An 11,441-nucleotide genomic window follows, 5' to 3' on the forward strand; every position below is an offset into this window, starting at 1 on the left:
GTCCGTGGCCTATGTTATCTGCCGCTTTTCCTGAATGACACCAGCCATAAAAATTAAAGAAAAAAAACTTAATTTGTTGTAGTGATCCGTGAGTCCTCCGGACTTCGTTTTGGATATTGCACAATGCCAGTCTTTCCACTCTCCGTGACGGAGAAGATGGTACATCATACCGTCTCAGCATTCGCGTAATATCATCCGCCTCCAGTATGAACACACCTCATGAAATTAAAGAAGGGCGGGGAGATATCAACCTTGTTTCGAAAAATCACTGTGACATTTACATTCTGGATATTGGTGGAGGATTGAATGTTCTTAGATGCTAATGTGCCCTATAAGTATCGATTTAAGATCAATTGCTCTTTCTTAACTTCTACAAGCGATCGAGAGTCGATTGTAACGATAGAAGTTACACCCTTCTCAGATGACACGCACCGTGAAAGATACTAGTGAGTTGCAGGATGTTGTACGCAGGAAGTGAAAATGACAGAAACATGGCAGTTAGAGTTTAGTACGGAGAATTATAACGTTTTGAAAAGGCTAATGGGGCAGGACCTTTTTTATTAATGCAAAATGCGGGATGTCAGCAATCCTGGCACCAGTAATTGCGAAGCCCCATTTTAGAAGACGTGCCTGGTTGAACGACTGCAGCCCATATGGTGCAGATACAGCCACGGTGTTGTTTAGGGTGAGATTTCAGGATTTTGATATTGCAGCACTGAGGTAATTGAGATATATATCCGAATCAGTTTGGTGAGTAATTACAGCGGAAATTTCCGGCAGTAGTGCACCTGCCATGTACCTGCTGCTCTTTCTTTCCCTCTAGATTTCAGAGGTCGTACCTTTGGAAGGTGCTGTCTCAGGAGTCTTGGAGCGTTCCTGAGCCAATCAGCTTGAGAAAGATGATAATAACTAGTAGCATTCTGCAAAGTGCAGATGAGACGCGTGTGCTTTCGATTCACATGGACAAATCATATAAGTTGCCAGATTTGATCAATTAAGTTGGACAATATAAAATTAAATTAACCTTCCCAAACTCGAAAGTAGCAACTTAAGTTACAATTGAGCGTTTGTGCATAATTGTTCATAAAATAGCTTCAAATATGAAATCGCTGTTAAATCAGTCCACCATGAAATGTCCGGGTTTGTGAAAAGGCGAGCAACCTTAATTTTCAGTGGACATTAAAACGTAAACATCAGGAGGATAATAATCGGAAGAAATAAAATTTGGTGGCTTCAAATTAAGGGTTCAAAATGCAGGGAGGACATTATGGAACAGAAGGAAATGTCACTCGCTCGAGAGAATGGACCAATAGCAAAGGTCACAGTTTTAAGTACATTCAGCGTATCTGGAGACAATAAGTAATAATTTATTTTACAGAGCACAGTCTGGAACTGTAACATTTTGAGTTAAAAAAAATCAATGCTGGAATCTGCTTACTGAAGTTAACTTAAACAGGAGACGATGCAGTAACTGTGAATTGATTTTTTGGAGTGTTATGGAGGAAGGAATTGAATGGTAATGCGAAATATGCGATGACTGAGTCAGCCAAGGAGGCCGTGTGTGGAGGAAGGCAGACATTCCATGGATCTAAGAAATAAACATCACATACAATAGTTAAAGTTAAATAGGATATTTTCAGAATTAAGTTTAGACGAAATATAATTAAGGTCAATGCACATGTGTATAATTAGGGATCTATTTGTCAGTGGTATATTGAGGCTTGTCGCTCTCCAGGTTACATACATTTCCCCTGAAATACAAGGTCTGGAATAGACAGACTATGTAATCGCTTACCATTGTCATACTGACACTCTTAGTGTTGTTAAGAAGAGCATTAAGTTCACTTGAATGGTGTTCTCAACTAATCTTTGCATCACCTTCCAGGATCTCGATATTGCGTTTTCTTCACAAGATGACACAGCTTGATCTATGGACACAGATGCGAAATGACTGCCGACAACCTACACCGATTCTAATAACTGAAAATTTGGTTTTAAACAATCCAACAAACGGAAATGGAGAAATGAATGAAATACACACAGAATTATTTGTTAGTTGGAAGCTTCTTTCTCACTCAACATATATCATTGCAATTTCTGTAAAATTCCTGATTTCATATGTATTTCGTCATTATGTTGACATAGAATTGTGTTACATCCTTTGATGCAAATCAGAGGGCGTCACCTCACAAAATCAACACTCCAGGTCCAGGCCTTTCGCGGTATGGCGCCTCCAACACCTGCCAAGCATGGTTTTCCTTGGCAAAACAAGAAATTCAGCGGGAAGGGAATCTGCTGCCATGGTCACAAACAGAAGTCCATGGTTGATGTCTCCCTCAATACCAAAGTGTGCACATTGCATAATGAATGAATGGATATGAAACAAAATTAGAGAAAGGTAAATTTAATAACTGACAAAATGAACAACTGCACTAGAGGAGACCATTCTCACCATCGATTCTCCTCTGCTAGATCTTTGACAGATCTGTACAATTAATCGAATCCCCATGCCCTTTACGCACAGTCCTATGTTCCCCTCCAAGTATGCAATCAATTCACATTTTAAAGTTAAAATTCAAAGTTGTTCCAGCACAATTTTAAACTCATACGTGAACTTTTTTTTCTCTTTCTTTCACACTCTTTTCCCAAGTGCCCACATCTCCACTCTCAATCAATCTCCCTCCTTTCATTCTTCTCTCCTTCCTGTGACACCATTTCTAATCACTCAAGTATTTCCAACCAATATCTCTTTGTATTTGATTATTTTTCCCACCCTTCATTGGCATGTATTTTTATATCCTGTCTAATATCTACCTTCCGTTTTGCACCCGACTGTCCGCACAGCTCCTCACTGGCACCCGACCTCGTTGTTCCTGTGCACACAAACTTCTTGTGCATTGCCTTTTGTTTAAAAAGGTCTCGAATTCCAATACGTGACAATTTCAAGACGATGATTGTTGATGAAATACATTTGATCTCTGGCGAAGGTCACTTAACAAAATCCTTGTAAAGACAATGAAGCACAGAATCCATCAATGTAGCTGACACCACATGCTCAGCCCTCCCCATCACAGATTCCTTCCCCTTCCCAGTCTATCACCATTTAGTTTCACCATGTTTCATTCAATTAACAAATGTTTTATCATCTTTAAAGTCATAGAATCACAGAATGTCTACAGCACAGAAGGAAACCAATCGGCCCATGAATCTGCACTGACCACGATCCCACCCAGGCCATATTACGGTAACCTGACATATTTACCCAACTAATCTCCCTGACACTTGAGTCAATTTGACATGGCCAATCAACTTAAACCACACATTTTTTACACTGTAGTACGACACCGGAGAACCTAACCCACATAGACACGGGGACAATGTGCGAACTTCGCACAAACAGCGACCCCAAACCAGAACTGAACCAAATCCCTGGCGCTTTGAGGCAGCATTGCCAACCACCGTATCGCCCAACATCTTCAGACGGCTTGAGTTTGAGGATGTGTTGTTTGTAATAAGTTTCTATGTCTTTCTATAATTTCCCCCCTTTAACGTGATGGCGTCTGCATTGAACACGGCAGCATTACTTATTTTCTTTCGATGTAGTTAAAATGTAGTGAAGTAATATATCATAAAGTGCATAGTAAAGCATGAGCTAGTAGAATGTAGCGCCTTAAAGTATGTAGGTAGTTAATTTGTGGTGAAGTATTATGTGGCAAAATGTATAGTAGACTATTCTGTGGTAAAGTATTCTGTAGCAAACTGTTCTTCAATGAATTATGTGCAGTATTATGTTGCAACACCGTTCGGAAAAAAAAGACATGCCGTGGTTTACAATGCAGTAGAGTATTATGGAATAAAGTATTGTATCATTTCTTTTAACTAAAAAACGAGTCAAATGCTTTCAAGGTTGAAATTAATTAACATTAATTGTGTAATCAACTATCTGCAATGAAGAAAAACGTTGTACAATTTAAAAACGGTAGTTAAGAAAGCTCACTAACACCTCTAATCTCTCAGAAGACTAAGGAAAATTGGCATGCCAGCTACGACTCGCACCAACTTTTACAGATGCACCATCAAAAGCATCCTGTCTGGTTGTATCATTCGGTATGGCTCCTGCTCTGCCCAAGACCGCAAGAGGCTACAAAAGGTCGTGAGTATAGCCCAATCCGTCACTCAAACTAGCCTCCCATCCATTGACTCTGTCTACACTTGCTGCGGCATCGGCAAAACAGTCAGCATAATTAAGCACACCACCCACCCTAGGCATTCTCAGTTCCACCTTCTTCCGTCGGGAAAAAAAATGGTCAAGTCACATGCCGACGGACTCGAGAACATTTTTTTTCCCTCCTGCCTTCAGACTTTTGAATGGAGCCACTTTGCATGAAGTTGATCTTTCTCTACACCCTGGCTATGACTGTAACACTACATCCTGCACTCCCACGTTTCGTTTTGTATGAACGGGAAGCTTTGTCTGTATAGCGTGCAAGAAAGAATTTTTTTTTTACTGCATAGTAATTCTTGTGACAGTAATAAATGAAATCAAATCTAGAACAATCCAAAACAGGTCCGGAGGAGTAGTGAAGATGTACAACAACATGTCAACAAAAATATTCAATTGATGAAAAGATCCATCCTAATTTCATTGGTTGTTTAGAGCAGGAAAATAAGGTATTCAGATATGAGGCCTATTTGAACGTAACAAAGCCTGTCACCTTCCGAATGGAACTCTATTGCTGGTTCTTCGAGGGAAATATAATTCTGGATGCAACCCTGAGTAATGTTTGTAAGAGTAACATAAATAGGAGCAGGTATATATTCTAGTTACTATGTCGTCTTCTCCAATGTTTATCAATTTTCCATTTTGTCTTCAAACTGAGTTGCATCTTTCCGAGTTCTCCTCCTGTCCTTTTAATAATCATGCTCCCTCAATCCTTTAATAGATTGGTTTGGTAAATTTATGGATGCTCCCTCAGAGTGTGAGAGCAAGGCTTTCGGTAAACCTATCGTTTTAGTTGCCAATCTTGCTCTTAAAATCGAATGCAAACTGGAATTAGCAATATATAAACAGTACATGATCAGTAGACAACTTAATTCTTTTATATTTAACAGTTGGACAGGGTGTCTCGGTTATGGCAGTTCAATGGTTAATTTGTTAACTGTTTTTAACGGTTTTTGTAGACCCTGTAGTCTAAATTTATTTCTCTAACGGAAAATTCAATATTGGGCGATAAACCAGGAAAGGATAAAAAGGTTTCAACAAGACTTGGAGGGAAAGATTGAAGTCAAGTCGAATCTTTGTTGAAGCGGAGGGTTGGAGGTCTTTGTTTCACTTTGCTTATTTTTACATCATTCTCGCCCTCTAGAACTGGTTGTTGCTCTGAGTGGGAAATGCGCCAGCCGTTTAGTGTGAATGTGATGAGTTTGTAAGCTTTACTACTCCAGTACGGATGAAAACAATGCAAACCTCAGTGGCCATTTCATATAATATGTAAAAAAAACCCCACAATTTATATTTAATTAAATAATTATTTTAGACATATTTAGCGTGGCAGGGCATCTGATGTGTTGAAACTGCAGCATTAGGGAACTCCACGATGATATTATGATCCAGGGCAAAGAAAAATTCTGCAGTAAATATTTCAGGCCTGATGTGCACTGGCTGTGTTATGGAGCTGGACCCTGAGCTGCAAACACTTCAATACGTCAATGAGGGAATGATTCCCCTGGATGCTTTGTTTCAGTTTGCGGTCACACTGATTAGTATAGGGTTACAGATGTGCTCATGGTCAGGGTGTATGACTGCAGCTAGGCCAGGTAAGGACATCATCAATTTACTTCCCTCACAGCCCTGTGAGTACAAAAACAGTTACTGATGCACCATGCTGGCTTCCCTACACAGAAGTGATTTGCAATTGCGTCAAAGCAATACTTCTAAGGAATTCCCATGCATGGAGAATAGATCGACGGTTCTGCCACCACGAACAAAACTCCAGGATCGCATGTTGACTCCCTGGTTCCAGGATCAAGGGTGTCTCAGGGAGGCTACAGGAATTCCTGGACGGGGTCGATGAATAGCCAACTAACAACGCCATGCGCTAGTCGCAATAGAATAGCAGGAAATATCAGATGAACATGTGCACGGTGTGATGGAATCAAGGGGAAGGTTTTAGATTCCTGGGACATTTACAAAGGAAAGACTAAAAGGCAAATTTGGTTCAATTGCATGGCTGGTTAAAAACAAAATCAACATAACAGGTAAAATGAAGATTAAAACATGACACAAAGCTGGATGGGTGTGTGCTCTGAGGGTGCAATGATCTATCGGTGTGACTTAAACAGATTCAGTAAATTAGCAACTGCATGACACATGCACGTGACACATAGCGTGGAAAAATGTGAGGTTATCCATTCTTGTTGCAAGAAAAAAGGAGGACGTTTTTAGCTGAATGACTACAGGTTGAGAGAGGGGAATGTGCAACGAGAACTGGGTGTCCATGTACAATATTGGATTAAAGTAATCGTACAGGAAATCAGCCTGTGAAGAAGATGCGTGGTATGTTGGCCTTCAAAGCAATTGGATTCCAGTAAAGCAGCAGGAATTCTTCTTACATTTCTACAGCACCTTGGTAAGTCCATAGTTGAAATATTGTGAGCATTTTGATCTCCTTTCTTGTGGTAGAATGCTTTCTCTGGGGGAATGCCAGTAGGGCTTCCGAAACTGAGTTGAATGATAGTGGGGCTGACGTATGAGGAAAAGTTGACTCGGTAAGCATTACCTTCGCTGGGGTTCAGAAAAATGTGGTGACTTGCATGGAAACATATAACGTTGTAAGTGACTCGGCGGTTTAAATTCAGACAGATCCTGTCAGATGGGGAAATCCAGAACCAGGGTTCATATTCTAAACTATGGGGTTAAGCACTTCGAACTGAAATAAGGAGGATTTTCTTCACCCCGAGAGTCATGACAATGTGAAATTTTTCACTGCAGAAAGAACTCTCGGACAAAATATTGGGAGATTTCAAAAAGGAGTAAGGTGCAACTTTTGGGCCGAAAGGGTTTGAAGTACATTGATGGTAAGCTGGAGCAGCTTAAATAGTTGGATATTCAGTCATCATCATAATTAATCGTGGAGCAGTATCAAAGGGCCGAAAGACATTTATTTGTGTGTGATGAGTCTGAGGCATTGAGAGGAAATAATTGCCCAAACAGTGGTCAGCCTCCAATTCCGTTTGATTGAAATCTAACCACTATTGAGTTAACGTTCCAGCTACCAACAACACTGCACACACAACACTTCTTAATTAATCATTAAGGACTATTTCAGGAAATCCAAGATACACTACGAAGGTAATCTCGACTACAACTTTTTGTTTTGTTGTAACCTTAGCGTGAGATTAACGTTTTGCACTCCAGGTACACTCGTGATTCCATTGCCCCACTCGGAAGCTTTTATCACTACAATCCTTATTTAGCAATATTGCTTAACTATAAGAAAAAGAGTCAGCCTAACTTCTAAAATTTAAGTATTTAAACATGGCAAGATAGAGCTCTTAACTGGTAGTCTATCTCTATTTGTTCCAATTTAAGCCATATTCCTCATAGGGTTAAATGTTTATTCAAAATCAGTTAGTAAACAACAGGCTTAATTTCTAGTATGTGGACCGCTAGTCCTCAAACTTCCAGAATACCGCCGGAGAGAGATACATATTTTCTTGAAAGTCCCAGACTTCAGTTTCAGAGTGGGAAATGGAAGAGCTGCTGCTCCCTTCGAATCCAAGCAGAAACTGCCTATTTCATTTTCTTTCTGTGAGCTTACCTCTGCCATGAGCACATGACTCACTCTCGTCAATCAACACTACGTGGAAACCACAGGTGACAACTCAAAAATAGTCATTAACTCAGCTATAAAAAGCACCCCGATAACTACAATGGATAGTTCTTCCGCATTGTCAGCAGGTGAGCTGCCTGGAGGAGACAAAGCAGCACTGTTCAGCAGAGTTGAATCTTAACGTATACTTCTCAAGCAAGACAACAGTAAATACATTGCATAAGGCACAGTATCATTGCATAATGTGTGCCATATCCCGAATCCTATTTCCAAAATCGACCATCTAAAAAACATTTCCAACATACGCATGCATATTCCACCATTCTGCCCACTTGTGACTTCTCTTCACACATCATACTGCTACCATAAAATGTCTGTTTGTGTCCTCGGATCAGTGAACCTCTGTAAAAGGTGACACACTTTAACAAAGAACAATACAGCGCAGGAAAAGGCCCTTTGGCCCTCCAAGCCTGCACCGAACATTTGTACCTAACTAGACCATCCGTTTGCATGCTACCATTCCAGCCTGCTCATGTGACTATCTCGATAAGTCTTAAATTATCCTAGCATGCGTGCCTCAACCAGCTTGCTTGATAGTGCATTCCAGGCCCCCACCACCCTCTGTGTAAAATACCTCCCCCGCATATCTGTATTGAAACTTGCCCCCTTATCTTGAACTTGTGACCCCTTATAATTGTCATTTCCGACCTGGGAAAAATCTTCCAACTGCTCACCCTATCTGTGCCCTTTATAATTTTATCAAATTCTATTAGGTCACCCCTCAACCTCCTTCTTTCCAGGGAGAACAACCCTAGTTTAAGCAATCTCACCACATAGCTAAGACCCTCCATACCAGGCAACATCCTCGAAAACTTTTGTGCACTCTCCCCAAAGTCTCCACGTCCTTCTGGTAGTGTGGCGACCGGGACTGAGGCAGTACTCCAAATGTGGCCTTACCAACGTGCTATACAACTGCAACATCATATGCCAACTTTTATAATCTATGCCCCGTCCAATAAAGGCAAGCATGCCATATGCCTTCTTCAGCACATTTTCCATCCATGTTGCCATCTTTAAGGGTCTGTGGACTTGCACATCCAGATCCTTCTGTGTGTCTATACTCCTGATGGTTCTGCGATTAATTGAATAGCTCCCTCCTGCATTAGATCTACCAACATGCATCACTTCACATTTATCTGGATTAAATTCCATCTGCCATTTCTCCACCCAATTTTCCAGCCTATCTATATCCTGCTGTATTTTCCGACAATGTTCAACGCTATTCGTAAGTCCAACAATCTTTATGTCATCCACAAACTCACTAATCAAACCAGCGACATCTTCTTCCAAATCATTTATACATATACCACAAACAGCAGAGGTCCCAGTACAAAGCTCTGTGGAACACCACGAGTCAAAGACTCCAATCAGAAAAAAAACCCTCCACTGCTACCCTCTATCTTCTATGGCCAAGCTAGTTCTGTACCCATCGAGCTAGTTCACCTTTGATCCAGTGAGATGTAACCTTTTGCACCAGCCTGCCATGAGGGACCTTATCAAACGTTTTACTAAAATCCATGTTGATGACATCCATGGCTCTTCCCTCATCAATCACTTTTGTCACCTCCTCAAAAAACACAAACAAAATTTGTGAGTCGTGATCTCCCTCGTACAAAACCACGTTGTCTATCGCTAATGAGACTATTCTGTTCTAAATGCGTATAAATCCTATCTCTAAGAATCCTCTCCAACAATTTCCCCACCGTGGACATCAAGCTCACAGCCCTATCATTACCTGGGTTATCCTTGTTACCCTTCTTAAATACCGGGACCACATTTGCTATCCTCCAATCCTCTGGAACCTCATCTGCGTCCAGTGAAAATACAAGATTTCTGTGAGAGGCCCAGAAGTTTCATCTCTTGTCTCCCTCAGTAATCTAGGACAGATGCCATCTGGCCCTGGGAGTTTGCCTACCTTAATGTTTCCTAAAACACCTAACACTCCCTCCAATGTAATTGTAATTTATTCTAACGAGTCTACACATCCCTCTGAGACACTACCAATCAACATGCCCCTCTCCTTTGTGAACACTGATGCAATGTATACACTTAGGATCTCACCTACTTCCTTGGTTTCTAAACATCATTCCCCTCCTTTGCTCTTGAGCTGTCCAATTCTTTCTCTGATACCTCTCTTGTTCCGAACGTATATATATAAAATGCCTTGGAATTCTTCTTAATCTTCTCTGCGAAAGACATTTTGTGACCCGTTTTTGCCCTTCTAACTCCCTCTTTGAGTTCTTTTCTACTTTCTGCAGCATGCGACGGTGCAGAGGGACCTCGGGGTCCTTGTGCATGAGTCGCAAAAACCCAGCTTGCAGGTGCAGCAGGTGGTCAGGAAGGCTAATGGGATGCTGGCCTTCATAGCGAGGGGGATTGAATATAAAAGTAGGGAGGTCTTGCTGCAGCTGTATAGGGCACTGGTGAGGCCGCAGCTGAAGTACTGTGTGCAGTTTTGGTCGCCGCACTTGCGCAAGGATATTTTGGCCTTGGAGGGAGTGCAGAAGAGGTTTACTAGGCTGATACCGGAGTTGAGGGTGTTGAACTATGAGGAGAGGCTGAATAAACTAGGCTTGTACTCGTTAGGGTTTAGAAGAATGAGGGGAGATCTCATTGAGACATATAAGATGATGAATGGGATGGATAGGATAGAGGTGGAGAGGCTCTTCTCGCTCAGAAAGGACAGTAGGACTAGAGGGCACAGCCTCAAGATAAGGCGGGGGGGGGGGCAGTTTAGAACGGAGTTGAGGAAGAACTTCTTCGCTCAAAGGGTGGTGAATCTCTGGAATTCTCTGCCTATTGAAGTGGTGGAGGCTGCCTCGCTCAATATTTTTAAGACGCGGGTTGATAGGTTTTTGATAGGCAAGGGGATTAAGGGTATTGGGAAAGGGTGGGAATGTGGAACTGAGACACGACAGATCAGCCATGATCTTATTGAATGGCGGGGCAGGCTCGAGGGGCTAGATGGCCTACTCCTGCTCCTATTTCTTATGTTCTTATGTTATGTTCCCTGTATTCCCCCAGTGTTTCATCTGTTTTTAGCTGCCTGGACCTTACCTGTCCTTCCGTTCTACGGGCACGTGTCTTTTCTCCACACCTATCAACCTCCTTAAAAGACTCCCACATACCAGATGCGGACTTACCCTTGAACAGCCTTTCCCAATCAACAGCCACTAAACCCTGTCTAATCCAGCTGTAGTTAGTCTTCCCTGAATTCAATACCTTTCCCAAAGGACAACAATCAACCTTTTCCATGACTATCCAAAAGTTTACGGAATTGTGGTCACTGTTCGCCACATGCTCCCCCACTGAAATTTTGATGACCTGACCGGGTTCATTCCCCAGTACCAGGGCCAGTATAGCTCCCTCTCTGATAGGACTATCAACACATTGTTCCTGGACACAATTTACAAATTCCTCGCCATACGGACATCCAGCCCTAAGGATTTCCAGTCCATATGAGGGAAATTAAAAAGTCCTAGTACAACAGCCTTATGTTCCTACACCTGTGCAGAATCTCATAGAACATAGAACTTAGAAAAAAACTAC

This window comes from Carcharhinus amblyrhynchos, chromosome 13 (assembly GCF_965287045.1).
Source record: "Carcharhinus amblyrhynchos chromosome 13, sCarAmb.v2.hapA, whole genome shotgun sequence".
In the NCBI taxonomy this organism is placed as follows: Eukaryota; Metazoa; Chordata; class Chondrichthyes; order Carcharhiniformes; family Carcharhinidae; genus Carcharhinus; species Carcharhinus amblyrhynchos.